The sequence below is a fragment of the Convolutriloba macropyga genome, chromosome 9, assembly GCF_964194025.1.
Source record: "Convolutriloba macropyga chromosome 9, txConMacr16.3, whole genome shotgun sequence".
NCBI lineage: Eukaryota > Metazoa > Xenacoelomorpha > Acoela > Convolutidae > Convolutriloba > Convolutriloba macropyga.
In genome coordinates, this window is record NC_134476.1 from 51,438,896 (window position 1) to 51,461,095 (window position 22,200).

General features: G+C 39.8%; 1 protein-coding gene and 1 long non-coding RNA gene across 2 annotated transcripts in view; one reads left to right on the forward strand and one right to left on the reverse strand.

Annotated features, from left to right (window-relative positions):
- The window catches only part of LOC142345834 (uncharacterized), a 183,821-nt gene that overhangs the window by 50,416 nt on the left and 111,205 nt on the right, over nucleotides 1–22,200 (forward strand). The window lies entirely within an intron of this gene.
- On the reverse strand, nucleotides 5,497–22,163 carry LOC142345441 (uncharacterized). Its single transcript, XR_012759324.1, has 2 exons — nucleotides 21,942–22,163; nucleotides 5,497–6,013 (listed from the first exon to the last, which is right to left on the reverse strand). It is a non-coding gene; the product is annotated as an uncharacterized LOC142345441 (long non-coding RNA).

Consider the following 22,200-nt stretch of genomic DNA (forward strand, 5'->3'; position numbering starts at 1 on the left):
TTGGCCCAAAACTAGCCCTGCTATTGCTTATTGTCAGTTAGAAACAATTTTTTTTAATGTCGTAGATAGATAATTTAATAGTTGAAAATAAATTGTGCATTTTTGATAATCAACGAGTAAAGTTAGCAAAAAACGGCAAAGTTTTAAGTACAGAGCACTCTCAGCGGAAGTTGAAGTAGGAATAGCCCCTTTTTGAGTCTACAAAGACCGTATTAGTGTTGTTTGGGGGTGTACTACCGGTAAATTTAATTAAGGTGGACAAAAGTAGCTTTTTTCGGGCTGTTTTTGATCAAAAAGGCTGAATTTTGAAATATTTATCCAGAGTTTTTGATCAAAAAATTCAATCAGAATAATCAACAATGCTTGTTTGTCTTTAAAAATAAAATCAACGATACTATTCCTAAAAATTTTAACAAATTTTAGCAAAATTGACAAAAATTTAGGCAACCCCCCCCCCCCCCCCCCCCCCACCCCACCCTTCTTCGTTAGTATCGCAACATCAACAAAACACATTCTCATAGAAACGTGGTTGCAAGAAAAAGATATTTCAGAAAAATTATCAAGTCAGGTACAATTTATTAAACACCAAATCATCCAGAACCAAAGTTAGCAACGGCGGCGAAATTGTGTTTGAGTGCCAAAAAAAACCGCAAACTTCTCCGAATTTGTCTGGGTTGAATTGAGTAAACCATTGCAAGAAAAAATTCTTAACATATCAAGTTGGAGTATACACTCTAGTAAACAAGTTGTGATCATAAGATGGAGCTTGAAATTATAGCTCAATATAAGAGAGCATAGTAAGACTCTCGAAATATGGACCAGTTGGCTCAGTGGAGAGCACAAGATTGCAATCAATTAAGAGATTGTGGGGTCGCAACCCGAAAACGTCCCAAACTTTACTCTCACTATAATGGTGTTGACATGCAATCAATGAGCAACCAGCTGCTCTAATATATCATACCGCCAAATACATCATACCCAAAAAATAGGTAGCAGCTTCTTGAACGAAATGACTGCAGAAACCTCTATTGTATATGCTATGACGGAAAATTTTCTATAATTATAACAATCATTACTTAGTCAAAGAGATGCTTCACTTTTGGATTAATCTGCAAGCATGACAGACCTTTGCATATCCGACAATGGAAAAGTAACAGGTATATCAAATTATGTTTTATCACTAACTGAATATTTGTCGGACAAGTTAGGAATCGACTAGAACTAGAATGACCTAAGCCCAAGCCAACAGCTCAATAAACTATATTAATTATTCATTTCATTAAATAATTTTAATTGAAACGAAGAACAGAGAAAGAGAAAAATTATAAAAGCAAAAATATATTTTCTTAAAGTTGCTTATAAACTGCGACAGGGAAAGCATCACTTTGAACAGAGCAGGCGATCAGACAAAACTGTTTATTTTCACTAAATGGTATATCACAATATATACATACATATATACCAAGATACATAAATACAAGAAAATCTCTACGTGTTGTAACGTCCCGACAAAAAACCACCACGATTAATAACTGCAAAGCCCATTGTAAAAAAGAAAAACTTGAAACCTATAAAAAAAATATTCCCAAAAGTACAATTACGTGCTAATAATTATGGCAACATCCACCTTTGACTAAAAACATTACAAAAACCAGACGCCTGAACATTTTGCCATGTTTTAAAAATCAGCAATAACAAAGCCACTACTCTCACAGCAAACTTCCGAAAAACACGAAGTTATGGACGTAAAAGTTAATCGGAGAATCAAAAAGGGGCCAGGCAAACTTTTGCCAAGAAATGAAAAATCGGCAATCGACTCGCAGTAAAATTAATTTAAGCCGCGGCCAGCAACTCAATAAACTGAATCAATTAGAAAAATTAAAGAACTAAAATTATGAAAATCAATTATATAACTCCCACTCCAAAAGTTCAATATAAAGAGACCATTTGAGTCACCCAATATTCGAAACTAGACGTGTAATGAAAAAAATCAAACCCTTATGAATATTTATTTGCATGTTTCACAAACTGGCATGAACAAGATCCCTTTTTGACACAATTTCAATTTTGTTCAATAATGAATGAAAATAATTTTTCCTCACACGCATATTTGACTTTACATCTTTTTAAAGAGAAGTCGCACTAGATTACCAATACTCCTACTCGAGCAAGCAGGGAGCGTCTCAATACAATCCAGATTCTTTTGATAGTGAAACAGCAAAAAACGGGCCAAAAAGCAAGCTCATATATCGCAGCTATTAATATTTAAAATTTGCTTTCAACGAGGAATTCATAATACCAAGATCTGTTTAATTTTGCCCAGATCGATTTCACCTATTGCGCGCTGCCAAATAATTCTACTATCATTCTGAGGTTAAAACACTTTCAAAATAAACTTCCAAAGTTGATTCCGCATTAAAAAAAACTTCATCTAATTATCGCTTGCTATAATTATTCCTAAATTTTAGCACACTGTCCTCAATGTGTTTTCAAAAGAGATTCTCATATTTTTTTGACCATTGCATGTGATGAAGTGAACACTCCTACAATTGATTCCAATCCGGTTATCAATCGATCAATTGCCAAAAATGGCGAATATTTAATTCAGCATTCACCAATTTTGAGAATTTGCATCGTAGAGACATTATACAAGCAATTCCGATTCATATTATCAAGCGTGACAAACATCATCAAGTTATTTAGATCATTTTCTATTCCAAAACATTAAAAGAGAAGGGCAAGTTCTTCAACACCAAAATTTCAGTGTCCACTATCCAGTGCAATTCAAGTTCAAAATTCGCAAAAAAAGACAAATAATGAAAAAACGACAAATAATGAAAAACGACAAAGATACCAACTTTTTAAGTTGCCCGGAGCGAGTAAAAAAATGTCAATGATTTGAACCAATTTCTGCAAAATAACGAATGAGCAACTTTTAGTCAAAGCAAGGTAAACGAAATCTGTAATAATTTTAATAGACTTTTCTTAGAGGTAACAAATGTATATGCACCAATTACAATAAAAAAAAAAGTAATGTCCACATTGGTTTTGTAACAAACTGAAAAACTTATAAACAACACGAAACAAAGCTCACAGAAAATGGAAAGAGAACAAATGTGAATCAACGCCTCCTGCTTTCACGAAAGCGAGGGATAATCCTAAAAATAAAAAAACAACCAAAAAATAATTTTATCATCAAAAATTTGGCAAATGTATCGGCAATTCAAGACAAACATACGAATTTCTGAATGAAACCAAAGGGAAAACAAATGCATCCGAGGTATTTCCTATTCTATCCAGTTGTCAAAAAAATATCAAGGAACCCAGTCAAGTAGATATTGCAAACTCTTTCAATGACTTCTCTATCAATATAGGTTCAAACTTAACAAGACCTGAAAAAGAATACCAGACTCAGATCAAAGAGCAGTACGTATTCCATGTTTTCATTTAAAACAAGTGCGTCCGAAAATCATTCAAGGCTTAGACAACACGTCATCGTCAGGGGACGACAATCTCAATGTTTTAATCAAAACTTCTGGTTCGGTAACAGCAGCATACCTAAGTACCTAACTAATCTTTCGTTCGGTAGAGGCGTTTTTCCCGATGCAACATCGAATGCTATGTTTTTCCGTTTCAAAAAGAATTTCCAAACTTGATGAAAACAATTTTAGATCAATATCTCTTACACGTATGGAGCAAGATTTTCCAAGAGTCATTACAACCGACTATATTCATTCATCGAATATTTTAATCTATTGATATTAATTAGATTGGTTTTAAAAACAAAACAGCACTATTGATGCATTGTTTCAGCTAACAGAAACAATACACCCAAATCAGAAAAACATCAGTTTTTTCCTAGACCTCAAAAAAGCGTATGATACAATTATCATGACAACTTAATAAGTAAATTGGAATTGTACGGGATACGAGGAACGCGTCTGTCTGAGTTTTAATCGTATCTTGGGAACAGAATGCAAAGAGTAGAATTAAATGGAATAAGCTCCTCGTGGAAAAGAGTAAAATGTGGTGTTCCCCAGGGCTCAAAATTAGGGCCTCTACTATTCATAATCCACATAAATGACCTGCCGTACGACTGTAAAGACGTTGAAGTTGCTTTGTTTCTAGACGATACTAATATTGAAGCAATTGGTTGTTCTATTAACGACGTAGCATCACATCTTAAAAATATAAATGATTGGTTAACTGAAAACATGCTTGTTTTAAATCTTGAAAAAAAAACCATTCAATTGAACACTAAAACGGATATGAACCCACGCTTCGATTTAAATAACCAATATGTACATATTGGTTATTTAAATCGAAGCGTGGGTTCATATCCGTTTTAGTGTTCAATTGAATGGTTTTTTTTTCAAGATTTAAAACAAGCATGTTTTCAGTTGATAATACATGTAGATATATCGGGAAACGTTTGGGCTCAAAACTAACTTTTAAAACTCACAATTCCTATGTAAAAAAGCTTAGCAGGCAGTGTGAGATTATTTTGAAACTCGCACTATGTTCCCAGAAGTAAATTATTAAACTACAACAGTACAAATGTAAATTCAATAATTCCAAATGGCATACTTGTCTACGGGAGTTGCAGCTATTCTTCACTCTTTTCCATTTTTCGATTACAAAAAAAAGTTTGATAATACACTTCCGAAAAAAGCGGGACAATTGTAATGACCTGTTTATAAACAATACAATACTCTCTGTGTACGAATTGCATTTATATGATTTGCTCAAGTTTGCTCTCAAACATCTAAATGGACATCGTTGTATTAAGTTTTGTAACGATATGTTTCAAAAACAAAAAGAAGATTTTAATACACGAAACAGTACATCAAATTTGCAAATATTCCGTTTAAAAAGAGTAAAGTTGAGAGAAATTCAGTTCAAATTGTAGGTTCTGTTCTATATAATAAGCTTAGATTAATTAGAGTGTTACCTGATTATGTAGAAAATGTCACTAGGAACAACCTTTCCGACATTTGTCACAAATTGAAATACTCTTATATCTGTAATAATTCTGAACTTGTTGAATATGTTTATTGCAACCGCTCCAAATAATCGATGTTCCATAATTTTGTCTTTTGTTCTGTCAACTGTATTACTACCTTGTGTTCTGCAAAGTATATTATTGTTTTGTGCTACCACTATGAGAGGGTGATCTGAAAAGAGGAACTTGTTGTCCCCGTTGATCATCCTCGCTTTATTGTATTTATACGAAAAAGCTAAATAAATCTATCTATCTATCTATAAATCGTTCCCAAAGCAAATAAACAGTCTATATCTTAATGACAGAGCTTATTTTCAAGATATCCCAAATGCATAAGGCCAAATGTTGTCGCCCGTTATTTAGGTTCCTCACACACATCTGCAGAAAAACTTGACAAGCTTTTCTTTGGAGCTTTCCTTGTTTCCCACGAAGAGACTGTCGCAATAAAACAACTCAAACACAAAGTGGGCCTTGTATTTTATTTTTCGAAAACATTTGGAAGGAATATTAATTAATATGAAATCAATCGTACACATACTAGGCATATATATAAAAAATTGCATGATCGTGTTTCAAATATTATAACCCAAAACCTAAAGATTCCCAACAACCATTGAATCGAGTACCAATGAGCAGATATTTCAAACCATTTCTCAAATGTTTATGAATGTTTATCTCTTAAATTAAATTCGAACACCATCAAAGCTCCATCAGTTTGAAGCTATAAACTTATCGAATTTATATCAGAACGCAACAAATAGCCCACACTCTTCCTGTCTCGTTCAATCAATTGGGATTTCAGTCGGCTAGGTTGCAGTGGAATAGCATCATATCACAAGTCGCATGATTTCGCAGAAACTTGTGCAAGATCGCGCTGAATTTGACAAGACGCACAACGAAAATCTTCCATTTTACTCCGTGCAAATGCATACACCAGAACTTTCTCTCTCACTGTTGCTCACTTCACATTTTGTTTCCATTTAATGATTAAATTCTCGTTGCTCCGTTTCACTGAAAAGAGAAAACAAAACTAAACAATACAACCAAAGTCAATGGAAATGAGTCTCAGATATTACAGTTTCTTCAGTTTGGAAACCTCAAGTTTAATTCAAAAGACGGCTTACGTGCGTCTGTCCGTAGCACAAAACGCTTTATCACACATCTGAGAAAAATATTAATTTGTTCTTAGATGATAGAACTCTGATGGAATAGGTTAATTTTTGATTTGGAGCATTTGCAATCTCCACATTTTTAACCATATGATTTTGATTTTTTCATTGAACATATAAATATCACACCTATGAGGAGAAGTTAAACACTTCAATGTCAATCCATATGAATCAGATCTGGCTGTTAACTTTCTACGTGAAAGTACGACAAAAAGTTTGTTACACAACCAAACTAATAATTGAATTAAATAATAACTTGCCTCATTACAACGAGATCTGCCATTAAAAAACTACGAGAAAAAAAACAACCACAAAAATAGAAAAACAAAAATTACACGGCAAAAACTCTAAAACATCTAAACTTAAAAGTTACACCTAGTAACAGCGTCAAAAAGCAATCAGATAAAACCTTAACAACACAAATTTTCTTTTTCCTAACTATACAGCAGAGCGTAATGAGACTAAGTATCAAGTCGACAAAATGAAGTAATGAGGCTAAATTCAAAAATCAACCTCTTTTTAAACCAAATTATTTCAAAAGTCTTAAAAATCATTAGCTTTTAACGAAATAATTCTTGATAAAATTTATTTAAAGGCATAATGAAACTAATAGGACCTGTTTTTGGCAAGATTAAGCCATAGGAACGGACTAAAGATGCAGAAAAACTCAACAAATTACGAGCCACAAATTACAAACATTGCGAAAACACAAATTAGCGAAACCATTAAAAACATTAGCTATTATTTGAACATTATGTATTTTTTTTTCAAAATCTATTTAGACTAGTTGAGCTAAAGTTATACTGAAGGAGTAAATAATTTAAAATGGGCATTTGAAAATCACTGGGAACTTTTATTACGCGACTGCTTAAGGAACAAACGGATTTGCTCATAAGCAGCTCGGGATGAACCTCGAAATCGATATCAGTCGGTAGTTGAAACCAACCTCTGAGTGGAGAATTTTAACGCATCGCCTTGCGATACCTTTCTTCAGTTCATTTTAACGCATCGCCTCACGGTACCGTTCTTCAGTTCATTTTACGCATCGCCTTACGATACCGTTCCTCAGTTCATTTTAACGCATCGCCTCACGGTACCGTTCTTCAGTTCATTTTAAAGCATCGCCTTACGATACTGTTCTTCAGTTCATTTTAACGCATCGCCTCACAGTACCGTTCTTCAGTTCATTTTAACGCATCGCCTTACGATACCGTTCTTCAGTTCATTTTCACGCATCGCCTCAAGATACCGTTCTTCAGTTAATTTCAACGCATCGCTTCACGATACCGTTCTTCAGTTCATTTTAACGCATCGCCTCGCCGTATCGTTCTTCAGTTCATTTTAACGCATCGCCTTACGATACCGTTCTTCAGTTCATTTTCACGCATCGCCTCAAGATACCGTTCTTCAGTTAATTTCAACGCATCGCTTCACGGTACCGTTCTTCAGTTCATTTTAACGCATCGCCTCACGGTACCGTTTCTTCAGTTCATTTTAACGCATCGCCTTACGGTACCGTTCTTCAGTTCATTTTAATGCATCGCCTCACGGTACCGTTCTTCAGTTCATTTTAACGCATCGCCTCACGGTACCGTTCTTCAGTTCATTTTCACGCATCGCCTCAAGATACCGTTCTTCAGTTAATTTCAACGCATCGATTCACGGTACCGTTCTTCAGTTCATTCTAACGCATCGCCTCGCCGTATCGTTCTTCAGTTCATTTTAACGCATCGCCTTACGCTACCGTTCTTCAGTTCATTTTAACGCATCGCCTTACGGTACCGTTCTTCAGTTCATTTTAATGCATCGCCTCACGGTACCGTTCTTCAGTTCATTTTAACGCATCGCCTCACGGTACCGTTCTTCAGTTCATTTTAACGCATCGCCTCACGGTACCGTTCTTTAGTTCATTTTAACGCATCGCCTTCCGATACCGTTCTTCAGTTCATTTCAACGCATCGCCTCACGGTACCGTTCCTCAGTTCATTTTAACGCATCGCCTCACGGTACCGTTCTTCAGTTCATTTTAAAGCATCGCCTTACGATACTGTTCTTCAGTTCATTTTAACGCATCGCCTCACAGTACCGTTCTTCAGTTCATTTTAACGCATCGCCTTACGATACCGTTCTTCAGTTCATTTTCACGCATCGCCTCAAGATACCGTTCTTCAGTTAATTTCAACGCATCGCTTCACGATACCGTTCTTCAGTTCATTTTAACGCATCGCCTCGCCGTATCGTTCTTCAGTTCATTTTAACGCATCGCCTTACGATACCGTTCTTCAGTTCATTTTCACGCATCGCCTCAAGATACCGTTCTTCAGTTAATTTCAACGCATCGCTTCACGGTACCGTTCTTCAGTTCATTTTAACGCATCGCCTCACGGTACCGTTTCTTCAGTTCATTTTAACGCATCGCCTTACGGTACCGTTCTTCAGTTCATTTTAATGCATCGCCTCACGGTACCGTTCTTCAGTTCATTTTAACGCATCGCCTCACGGTACCGTTCTTCAGTTCATTTTCACGCATCGCCTCAAGATACCGTTCTTCAGTTAATTTCAACGCATCGATTCACGGTACCGTTCTTCAGTTCATTCTAACGCATCGCCTCGCCGTATCGTTCTTCAGTTCATTTTAACGCATCGCCTTACGCTACCGTTCTTCAGTTCATTTTAACGCATCGCCTTACGGTACCGTTCTTCAGTTCATTTTAATGCATCGCCTCACGGTACCGTTCTTCAGTTCATTTTAACGCATCGCCTCACGGTACCGTTCTTCAGTTCATTTTAACGCATCGCCTCACGGTACCGTTCTTTAGTTCATTTTAACGCATCGCCTTCCGATACCGTTCTTCAGTTCATTTCAACGCATCGCCTCACGGTACCGTTCTTCAGTTCATTTTAACGCATCGCCTTACGATACCGTTCTTCAATTCATTTTAACGCATCACCTCACGGTACCGTTCTTCAGTTCATTTTAACGCATCGCCTTACGGTACCGTTCTTCAGTTCATTTTAACGCAGCGCCTCACGGTACCTTTCTTCATTTCATTTTAACGCATCGCCTCACGGTACCGTTCTTCAGTTCATTTTAACGCATCGCCTCACAGTACCGTTCTTCAGTTCATTTTAACGCATCGCCTCACGGTACCGTTCTTCAGTTCATTTTAACGCATCGCCTTACGATACCGTTCTTCAGTTCATTTAAACGCATCGCCTCACGGTACCGTTCTTCAGTTCATTTTAACGCATCGCCTCACGGTACCGTTCTTCAGTTCATTTTAACGCATCGCCTTACGATACCGTTCTTCAGTTCATTTTAACGCATCGCCTCACGGTACCGTTCTTCAGTTCATTTTAACGCATCGCCTTACGATACCGTTCTTCAGTTCATTTCAACGCATCGCTTCACGGTACCGTTCTTTAGTTAATTCTAACGCATCGCCTCGCCGTATCGTTCTTCAGTTCATTTTAACGCATCGCCTCACGGTACCGTTCTTCAGTTCATTTTAACGCATCGCCTTACGGTACCGTTCTTCAGTTCATTTTAACGCATCGCCTCACGGTACCGTTCTTCAGTTCATTTTAACGCATCGCCTCACGGTACCGTTCTTCAGTTCATTTTAACGCATCGCCTCGCGGTACCGTTCTTTAGTTCATTTTAGCGCATCGCCTTACGATACCGTTCTTCAGTTCATTTCAACGCATCGCCTCATGGTACCGTTCTTTAGTTCATTTTAACGCATCGCCTTACGATACCGTTCTTCAGTTCATTTCAACGCATCGCCTCACGGTACCGTTCCTCAGTTCATTTTAACGCATCGCCTTACGATACCGTTCTTCAGTTCATTTTAACAAATCACCTCACGATACCGTTCTTCAGTTCATTTTAACGCATCGCCTTACGGTACCGTTCTTCAGTTCATTTTAACGCAGCGCCTCACGGTACCGTTCTTCAGTTCATTTTAACGCATCGCCTCACGGTACCGTTCTTCAGTTCATTTTAACGCATCGCCTCACGGTACCGTTCTTCAGTTCATTTTAACGCATCGCCTCACGGTACCGTTCTTCAGTTCATTTTAACGCATCGCCTTACGATACCATTCTTCAGTTCATTTACACGCATCGCCTCACGGTACCGTTCTTCAGTTCATTTTAACGCATCGCCTCACGGTACCGTTCCTCAGTTCATTTTAACGCATCGCCTTACGATACCGTTTTTCAGTTCATTTTAACGCATCGCCTCACGGTACCGTTCTTCAGTTCATTTTAACGCATCGCCTTACGATACCGTTCTTCAGTTCATTTCAACGCATCGCTTCACGGTACCGTTCTTCAGTATATTCTAACGCATCGCCTCGCCGTATCGTTCTTCAGTTCATTTTAACGCATCGCCTCACGGTACCGTTCTTCAGTTCATTTTAACGCATCGCCTTACGGTACCGTTCTTCAGTTCATTTTAACGCATCGCCTCACGGTACCGTTCTTCAGTTCATTTTAACGCATCGCCTCACGGTACCATTCTTCAGTTCATTTTAACGCATCGCCTCACGGTACCGTTCTTTAGTTCATTTTAACGCATCGCCTTACGATACCGTTCTTCAGTTCATTTCAACGCATCGCCTCACGGTACCGTTCTTCAGTTCATTTTAACGCATCGCCTTACGATACCGTTCTTCAGTTCATTTAACGCATCGCCTCACGGTACCGTTCTTCAGTTCATTTTAACACATCGCCTTACGGTACCGTTCTTCAGTTCATTTTAACGCATCGCCTCACGGTACCGTTATTCAGTTCATTTTAACGCATCGCCTCACGGTACCGTTCTTCAGTTCATTTTAACGCATCGCCTCACGGTACCGTTCTTCAGTTCATTTTAACGCATCGCCTTACGATACCGTTCTTCAGTTCATTTAAACGCATCGCCTCACGGTACCGTTCTTCAGTTCATTTTAACGCATCGCCTCACGGTACCGTTCTTCAGTTCATTTTAACGCATCGCCTCACGGTACAATTCTTCAGTTCATTTTAACGCATCGCCTCACGGTACCGTTCTTTAGTTCATTTTAACGCATCGCCTTACGATACCGTTCTTCAGTTCATTTCAACGCATCGCCTCACGGTACCGTTCTTCAGTTCATTTTAACGCATCGCCTTACGATACCGTTCTTCAGTTCATTTAACGCATCGCCTCACGGTACCGTTCTTCAGTTCATTTTAACACATCGCCTTACGGTACCGTTCTTCAGTTCATTTTAACGCATCGCCTCACGGTACCGTTCTTCAGTTCATTTTAACGCATCGCCTCACGGTACCGTTCTTCAGTTCATTTTAACGCATCGCCTCACGGTACCGTTCTTCAGTTCATTTTAACAAATCACCTCACGATACCGTTCTTCAGTTCATTTTAACGCATCGCCTTACGATACCGTTCTTCAGTTCATTTAAACGCATCGCCTCACGGTACCGTTCTTCAGTTCATTTTAACGCATCGCCTTACGATACCGTTTTTCAGTTCATTTTAACGCATCGCCTCACGGTACCGTTCTTCAGCTCATTTTAACGCATTGCCTTACGATACCGTTCTTCGGTTCATTTTAACGCATCGCCTCACGGTACCGCTCTTCAGTTCATTTTAAAGCATCACCTTACGATACCGTTCTTCAGTTCATTGAAACGCATCGCCTCACGGTACCGTTATTTAGTTCATTTTAACGCATCGCCTTACGATACCGTTCTTCAGTTCATTTTAACGCATCGCCTTACGATACCGTTTTTCAGTTCATTTTAACGCATCGCCTCACGGTACCGTTCTTCAGTTCATTTTAACGCATCGCCTCACGGTACCATTCTTCAGTTCATTTTGACGCATCGCCTCACGGTACCGTTCTTTAGTTCATTTTAACGCATCGCCTTACGATACCGTTCTTCAGTTCATTTCAACGCATCGCCTCACGGTACCGTTCTTCAGTTCATTTTAACGCATCGCCTTACGATACCGTTCTTCAGTTCATTTAACGCATCGCCTCACGGTACCGTTCTTCAGTTCATTTTAACACATCGCCTTACGGTACCGTTCTTCAGTTCATTTTAACGCATCGCCTCACGGTACCGTTCTTCAGTTCATTTTAACGCATCGCCTCACGGTACCGTTCTTCAGTTCATTTTAACGCATCGCCTCACGGTACCGTTCTTCAGTTCATTTTAACGCAGCGCCTTACGATACCGTTCTTCAGTTCATTTAAACGCATCGCCTCACGGTACCGTTCTTCAGTTCATTTTAACGCATCGCCTTACGATACCGTTTTTCAGTTCAATTTAACGCATCGCCTCACGGTACCGTTCTTCAGCTCATTTTAACGCATTGCCTTACGATACCGTTCTTCGGTTCATTTTAACGCATCGCCTCACGGTACCGCTCTTCAGTTCATTTTAAAGCATCACCTTACGATACCGTTCTTCAGTTCATTGAAACGCATCGCCTCACGGTACCGTTCTTTAGTTCATTTTAACGCATCGCCTTACGATACCGTTCCTCAGTTCATTTCAACGCATCGCCTCACGGTACCGTTCTTCAGTTCATTTTAACGCATCGCCTTACGATACCGTTCTTCAGTTCATTTTAACGCATCGCCTCACGGTACCGTTCTTCAGTTCATTTTAACGCATCGCCTTACGGTACCGTTCTTCAGTTCATTTTAACGCATCGCCTCACGGTACCGTTCTTCAGTTCATTTTAACGCATCGCCTCACGGTACCGTTCTTCAGTTCATTTTAACGCATCGCCTCACGGTACCGTTCTTCAGTTCATTTTAACGCACCGCCTTACGATACCGTTCTTCAGTTCATTTAAACGCATCGCCTCACGGTACCGTTCTTCAGTTCATTTTAACGCATCGCCTTACGATACCGTTTTTCAGTTCATTTTAACGCATCGCCTCACGGTACCGTTCTTCAGCTCATTTTAACGCATCGCCTTACGATACAGTTCTTCGGTTCATTTTAACGCATCGCCTCACGGTACCGCTCTTCAGTTCATTTTAAAGCATCACCTTACGATACCGTTCTTCAGTTCATTTAAACGCATCGCCTCACGGTACCGTTCTTCAGTTCATTTTAACGCATCGCCTTACGATACCGTTCTTCAGTTCATTTTAACGCATCGCCTTACGGTACCGTTCTTCAGTTCATTTTTACGCGCATCGCCTTACGGTACCGTTCTTCAGTTCATTTTAACGCATCGCCTCACGGTACCGTTCTTCAGTTCATTTTAACGCATCGCCTCACGGTACCGTTCTTCAGTTCATTTTAACGCATCGCCTTACGAAACCGTTCTTCAGTTCATTTAAACGCATCGCCTCACGGTACCGTTCTTCAGTTCATTTTAACGCATCGCCTTACGATACCGTTTTTCAGTTCATTTTAACGCATCGCCTCACGGTACCGTTCTTCAGTTCATTTTAACGCATCGCCTCACGGTACCGTTCTTCAGTTCAATTTAACGCATCGCCTCAGGGTACCGTTCTTCAGTTCTTTTTAACGCATCGCCTTACGATACCGTTCTTCAGTTCATTTCAACGCATCGCCTCACGGTACCGTTCTTCAGTTCATTTTAACGCATCGCCTTACGATACCGTTCTTCAGTTCATTTTAACGCATCGCCTTACGGTACCGTTCTTCAGTTCATTTTTACGCGCATCGACTTACGGTACCGTTCTTCAGTTCATTTTAACCCATCGCCTCACGGTACCGTTCTTCAGTTCATTTTAACGCATCGCCTTACGATACCGTTCTTCAGTTCATTTAAACGCATCGCCTCACGGTACCGTTCTTCAGTTCATTTTAACGCATCGCCTTACGATACCGTTTTTCAGTTCATTTTAACGCATCGCCTCACGGTACCGTTCTTCAGCTCATTTTAACGCATCGCCTTACGATACTGTTCTTCGGTTCATTTTAACGCATCGCCTCACGGTACCGCTCTTCAGTTCATTTTAAAGCATCACCTTACGATACCGTTCTTCAGTTCATTTAAACGCATCGCCTCACGGTACCGTTCTTCAGTTCATTTTAACGCATCGCCTTACGATACCGTTCTTCAGTTCATTTTAACGCATCGCCTCACGGTACCGTTCTTCAGTTCATTTTAACGCATCGCCTTACGATACAGTTCTTCAGTTCATTCTAACGCATCGCCTCACGGTACCGCTCTTCAGTTCATTTTAACGCATCGGCTCACGGTACCGTTCTTCAGTTCATTTTAACGCATCGCCTTACGGTACCGTTCTTCAGTTCATTTTAACTCATCGCCTCACGGTACCGTTCTTCAGTTCATTTTAACGCATCGCCTCACGGTACCGTTCTTCAGTTCAATTTAACGCATCGCCTCACGGTACCGTTCTTCAGTTCTTTTTAACGCATCGCCTTACGATACCGTTCTTCAGTTCATTTCAACGCATCGCCTCACGGTACCATTCTTCAGTTCATTTTAACGCATCGCCATACGATACCGTTCTTCAGTTCATTTTAACGCATCGCCTTACGGTACCGTTCTTCAGTTCATTTTTACGCGCATCGCCTTACGGTACCGTTCTTCAGTTAATTTTAACGCATCGCCTCACGGTACCGTTCTTCAGTTCATTTTAACGCATCGCCTCACGGTACCGTTCTTCAGTTCATTTTAACGCATCGCCTTACGATACCGTTTTTCAGTTCATTTTAACGCATCGCCTCACGGTACCGTTCTTCAGTTCATTTTAACGCATCGCCTCACGGTACCGTTCTTCAGTTCATTTTAACGCATCGCCTCACGGTACCGTTCTTCAGTTCATTTTAACGCATCGCCTTACGATACCGTTTTTCAGTTCATTTTAACGCATCGCCTCACGGTACCGTTTTTCAGTTCATTTTAACGCATCGCCTTACGATACCGTTCTTCAGTTCATTTAAACGCATCGCCTCACGGTACCGTTCTTCAGTTCATTTTAACGCATCCCCTTACGATACCGTTTTTCAGTTCATTTTAACGCATCGCCTCACGGTACCGTTCTTCAGCTCATTTTAACGCATCGCCTTACGATACTGTTCTTCGGTTCATTTTAACGCATCGCCTCACGGTACCGCTCTTCAGTTCATTTTAAAGCATCACCTTACGATACCGTTCTTCAGTTCATTTAAACGCATCGCCTCACGGTACCGTTCTTCAGTTCATTTTAACGCATCGCCTTACGATACCGTTCTTCAGTTCATTTTAACGCATCGCCTCACGGTACCGTTCTTCAGTTCATTTTAACGCATCGCCTTACGATACAGTTCTTCAGTTCATTCTAACGCATCGCCTCACGGTACCGCTCTTCAGTTCATTTTAACGCATCGGCTCACGGTACCGTTCTTCAGTTCATTTTAACGCATCGCCTTACGGTACCGTTCTTCAGTTCATTTTAACTCATCGCCTCACGGTACCGTTCTTCAGTTCATTTTAACGCATCGCCTCACGGTACCGTTCTTCAGTTCAATTTAACGCATCGCCTCACGGTACCGTTCTTCAGTTCTTTTTAACGCATCGCCTTACGATACCGTTCTTCAGTTCATTTCAACGCATCGCCTCACGGTACCGTTCTTCAGTTCTTTTTAACGCATCGCCTTACGATACCGTTCTTCAGTTCATTTTAACGCATCGCCTTACGGTACCGTTCTTCAGTTCATTTTTACGCGCATCGACTTACGGTACCGTTCTTCAGTTCATTTTAACGCATCGCCTCACGGTACCGTTCTTCAGTTCATTTTAACGCATCGCCTCACGGTACCGTTCTTCAGTTCATTTTAACGCATCGCCTTACGATACCGTTTTTCAGTTCATTTTAACGCATCGCCTCACGGTACCGTTCTTCAGTTCATTTTAACGCATCGCCTCAAGGTACCGTTCTTCAGTTCAATTTAACGCATCGCCTCACGGTACCGTTCTTCAGTTCTTTTTAACGCATCGCCTTACGATACCGTTCTTCAGTTCATTTCAACGCATCGCCTCACGGTACCGTTCTTCAGTTATTTTAACGCATCGCCTTACGGTACCGTTCTTCAGTTCATTTTTACGCGCATCGCCTTACGGTACCGTTCTTCAGTTCATTTTAACGCATCGCCTCACGGTACCGTTCTTCAGTTCATTTTAACGCATCGCCTCACGGTACCGCTCTTCAGTTCATTTTAACGCATCGCCTCACGGTACCGTTCTTCAGTTCATTTTAACGCATCGCCTTACGATACCGTTCTTCAGTTCATTTAAACGCATCGCCTCTCGGTACCGTTCTTCAGTTCATTTTAACGCATCGCCTTACGATACCGTTTTTCAGTTCATTTTAACGCATCGCCTCACGGTACCGTTCTTCAGCTCATTTTAACGCATCGCCTTACGATACAGTTCTTCGGTTCATTTTAACGCATCGCCTCACGGTACCGCTCTTCAGTTCATTTTAAAGCATCACCTTACGATACCGTTCTTCAGTTCATTTAAACGCATCGCCTCACGCTACCGTTCTTCAGTTCATTTTAACGCATCGCCTTACGATACCGTTCTTCAGTTCATTTTAACGCATCGCCTCACGGTACCGTTCTTCAGTTCATTTTAACGCATCGCCTTACGATACAGTTCTTCAGTTCATTCTAACGCATCGCCTCACGGTACCGCTCTTCAGTTCATTTTAACGCATCGGCTCACGGTACCGTTCTTCAGTTCATTTTAACGCATCGCCTTACGGTACCGTTCTTCAGTTCATTTTAACTCATCCTCTCACGGTACCGTTCTTCAGTTCATTTTAACGCATCGCCTCACGGTACCGTTCTTCAGTTCAATTTAACGCATCGCCTCACGGTACCGTTCTTCAGTTCATTTTAACGCATCGCCTTACGATACCGTTCTTCAGTTCATTTCAACGCATCGCCTTACGGTACCGTTCTTCAGTTCATTTTTACGCGCATCGCCTTACGGTACCGTTCTTCAGTTCATTTTAACGCATCGCCTCACGGTACCGTTCTTCAGTTCATTTTAACGCATCGCCTCACGGTACCGTTCTTCAGTTCATTTTAACGCATCGCCTCACGGTACCGTTCTTCAGTTCATTTTAACGCATCGCCTTACGATACCGTTCTTCAGTTCATTTTAACGCATCGCCTCACGGTACCATTCTTCATTTCATTTTAACGCATCGCCTTACGATACGGTTCTTCAGTTCATTTCAACGCATCGCCTCACGGTACCGTTCTTCAGTTCATTTTTCTTCATTTTTTCAGTAGAAGTCTCAGTTCGGGAGTCATGTACATCGGATCAGCTGAGGTCATCCAGACTCGAGTCATCGGGTATGTTGAGTCTAATATTGTCCATAAATTCCATGGAGGAACTTCCATAGCATTGTTTGGGTTCTCAATATCGATAAATCTAAAGTAAGTGCTGTCGAGTAAGAGACCAAAACTGATCCGGTTACTTTTTTATTTTTTCTGTATTCCACTTTAAATTATTCATTGATTACGACTTACCATCTACTTTTAAATATTCGGCCAAGTTAGTGATTCTTACGGGTAGGGTCCGTTTTTACGTCGGCATGTGTAGTCTCATTCGAGAAATCAATATCATACTGAATGAAGTTATCACTTATTTTAACCATACTGTCTATTCGGACCACTCGTCGGAATTTAATCGGTAATTTCAAATAGGTGGTTTCTCAATCCAACGTCCTGTTACGCATCCGGTGGATAGTAGCAAGGCCAAAAAAGTAGTTTGTCGGCCATGGTAAATTTTTAGCATACATATTTCACAGAAATCTTCAACTTTGTTATTAGTACTATTGACATCAGCTTTCAGATTCTTTTTGACAAATAGGTAGACTCAATCTCGCAATTTTTGAGGTTTTTTTTAAAGTTCCGGTCTCTTCTGAATAGTTCGTAGTTTGGTATATTTATTGTTTCTTCAGAATAGTTCGTACTTTGGTATATTTATTGTATCTTCAGAATAGTTCGTACTTTGGTATATTTATTGTATCTTGGTGCACACTTTTAGTGCGCCAAGTTCCAGTGACCAGACAAAAGAAGGGTTTTATATGTGCAAGTTTCTAAATTTGTCCAGATCATAATTTATAGCACGCACTGTTCCAATTAGCTTGATGTCGTGAAATAATACCTCTCCGGAATGGTGTTCACTTTCCGAATTTCGCTGGCATATATGGGTGAAAAGAGTTCCTGGAATTCCATGTTCCCCGTTTGGAAAAGGCTGTACAATTTATTTTACACTTCGTCACATTGACCACGGCCATTTGTCGGTGGGTTTTCGAGATCTATTTGGCATACTCACAGTTCTCCATTTGGCTCGACTACCACATAGTTCATGTGTCCACCTCCTAGCGAGCCAAAAATGAACGCACCACAACGCGTTCGCAAATCCATGCAATCAATAGACAATTTAACAGATTTTTGCTGCTAACAAATTTTTCAAGAAAATCTATTTTCTGCAATCAAACCAAATACTCAGATTCTAAAGCTATGAACAATTTTTGCAAATAGCTGATTTCTTGCGGTAACCCCTTTGAACATTTCTTCAACCTTTTCAATTTTGCTAGTTCTCCGACGAAAAATGGCCATTCATGATCCTATATGGACTTCAGAATGACGGATGATAACGGTTAACATAATAAGCTTCTTTAAAAAAAACTAGCTCAATCTTCTTTGTGATTATCCGTTTAAGCGGAAATATAAAGACGGTTTGCAACAGCGACTAAGAAAATTTTTTCCACAATCAAATGGATTTTTGTCTGCGTTATTTCTGGGTATAAATGTATAACCCATTTATTTAACAACTTGTCATATCACATCATTATGGATACATCAAGTCAGAAAGTGCGTAGAATTTGTTTCTGACCACTGTTTGATCATAAAGACAATTTTATCAATACTGTTAGGCACCAAAACACGTAGCTAAAACAATTGCGAGGCAGTTTCACTTATCTGTTTCGAGGCAGTTTAACAAAAAAAACGCTATTTTAAAATCTTTCATCTTGAAGAAAAGGTCCAAAATAGGCAATTTTTACAATTTTGATCTTCATTACCCTAGATGCTGTTGTAGCTGTCGCACAGAGCTGCAATTCGCGCTTATTGCCATTTTTAACTGATACCTTAGTTGCATTTTTGCCATAATAGATATAGGAGTATGAACGCCTATCCACAAGTTGTTTGTGATGCGGCAACCTTCCCGGCGGATTATTCTGAGCAGTATGGTCGTATTAGAGTGATCGTATTACGTCCAACTAATTGGCTACCTCTACTGGTCTTTCCCACAGGTCAATCACTTTGAGGTCTGAGTTGTTCTTACTGCAGTTTAAAATTTGGTTTTTGTCATTTGGTGCTACTTCACATTTGGGACAGCGGTTATCAGCATTGTTACAGATCGTACCCAGGTAAGAGTTTAGCAGGGGGCAGTATCCAGTTGTCAGTTCTGCCAATCCGATACGTGCAATTCGTGGCAGCGTTTGTTCTTCTGCTATCTTTGCTGGAGTTGTGTCATGTTGCTTGCTGTATTTGTTCAATTGTTCAACCGTGTATGGAAAGTGTGTCACTGCTTACTTTTGAGTGCATTTTTGGATTCTTTGCGATATAATTGATCTTTATTGTGTGTGTTCTTTCACGCGGTCCCTCTAAGTATCATTTAAGGTTGGTCTCATGGGACGAAAACTGGTTGAGGAGGTTGTTTTATGATTAGCACGGTAGCTCTGATAACCATCGGCTTGAAATTGCCCTGCTAATATTTAATATTTCTGTGTGAGCTTTAACAGGCAGCATTTCACCCTCATTGAGTAAGTCATTGCGGCCAGACATTTTGACACAGTCAGTAACTGAGCGAACAGCTAATTGCAGGTGTGTCCAATTTGTATTGCCCATTGTGGCAGCCCAAATGGGAGCACCGTAGTTCAGGACGCTCCCACCGATAGCTTTAAATATCACAGTGTCTCTTGTGCAGCCCAGTCGCTACCAGCAACACTTTTCATTATGTTGTTGCGCTTTTGTTGTTTCTCTTTGGTTCTCCTTACATCTTCTCCAAAATTGAGCATACTATCGAAGATGACAACAAGTACTTTGACTTTGGACTTTACTGGTATTGTTGAATTGTTGGTAGTGAGGTGTGTGTCAAAGTTGGCCTCCTTTCTCCAGGTTGTGAACACAGTTGCACGGTTGCAAGGTTTTTTTTTATTAAGGCCTTTTTGTATACCGTTGGTGACAATATTGGGAGCTGTCGTTGTGGAGTACTCTGGTCTAAGCCGTGCTTTTGTTCTTTCAGTGCATATTCTATATAGTAACTAAGTAGGAGTTTTTCTGTTAGTTTTGCAATGGAGGGGAGGAGTACAATTGATCTGAGATTTCTAGATTCATCTATCGGCTTTCCAAGCTTGTGTAGGGGTAAAACCCGGCCAACTTTCTAGATGTTCGGGAATTCTGCACTGTTTACAGAAAGGTTTATGGTGTCTGAGGTATCTGAGTGCTATGGGCCTAGATGGTGTAGGTGGACTGTCGCTATTCTAATCGGTCGCAGTGCCTTATTTTTCTTTGTATATTAATTTCTTTCACTGTGTTACACAAACATTCTGTCCTCTATTTCCAGTTTCCTTATTGTTCTTAGTTTATTTATTTTCTACTTTTCGTTTTTCTTGGGATGCGGAGTGTATTGTTGGTTAAACTTGTTTGCGCATTTCCTTGGATCATGATGAGGAATGCTCTCAACGTCAAAGTATCTGGCTGTTTGCTGGTGGTTTAGCTTTACTTGACGAAAGTCCTTTCACTCGGCTCCACAGTTTAGAGCATTTACCTCTCTGAGTACCAAGTGTTAATATAAACTCGATCCATTTTTTTGCTGTCTTACCTTAGAACCAGTGTGTTTACTTCATGATTTAGTTGCTTTATTTTGGGGTCCCTGGATGTTTTCTTTGAATTTCATCTCTTTTCAAAAGCTTTACTGCATCGCTGGGAATATGGGCAACCACTGTTTTAATTCTTCTTTGTGGGATATGCCTGCCAGTCGCTGCATTAATGGATTTGCTTAAGTTCTTTTCCGCATGGTAGACGTTTGTTGGCCTTTGTTGTTTCTTCAGTTTTAGTTCAATGTTGATGAAAGTTCGTGGTGTTGTGTGATGAGATCGCAGGTGATGGATAGAACTATTGGTAAATGGTACAATCCTAATGCGTATTCCGTGCGCCAGTCGAAGTTCATCGCTATGCTTCATTGCGCTAGATGCCTATATACATACTCTCAATGCCCGTATTTTCAATTACTCAAATTGATCTGTTTCATTTTCAGTTACCCAAAACATTGAACTAGTTTCCAAAAATTTTAACCAACTAGTTAACCAAAAATTTTACACGCTGGGAAATCTTAATGTCAGTTAAATCGGACAGAAAATAAATTGAGACCACCATTTTTGATTTTATCCTAACAATGCAATGAAAGGAAGACGAAAATATGGATGTGTGTTAGGAAATTTCTGAAAAAAGTCTTAGTCAGACTTTTTTTTTAAAGAAATCCATATTCCTCGCATTCTTTGATATTCGCGTAAAGTCGAACTTTTCATTAATTAGAGAACAATTATAATAGGTTTTTGAAGTTAGGGATCCGTGCCCTTTCAGCTAAGCCAAAGTGTTATTAAATTAGAGATCATTTCAAGTTTAAATGTAGGTATAAAACTATCAACAATCACCTAAGACATTATTTCGTAAAACGTCTTTTAAGTCCAACGAACCTTGATTCTTGCCAAGCTTTCAGCTTTTAAGAAAGCGAATTCAAACCTCCCATCATAAAGGATCAATTTGATCTCCGGAGCCGGCATTGAAAATAAACACTTTTGTCATAACATAGTTGTAGCACTGCCCCACATATAAAAGTTGAGACAGAGAAAATCGAGCTCATTTCGGTTTAAATGAACTACTGTTTAATGAACTTCAAGTTAGACTGAGAAGACCATGAACCTGAAAGCATTTATCATGAGAATTACAGAGAAT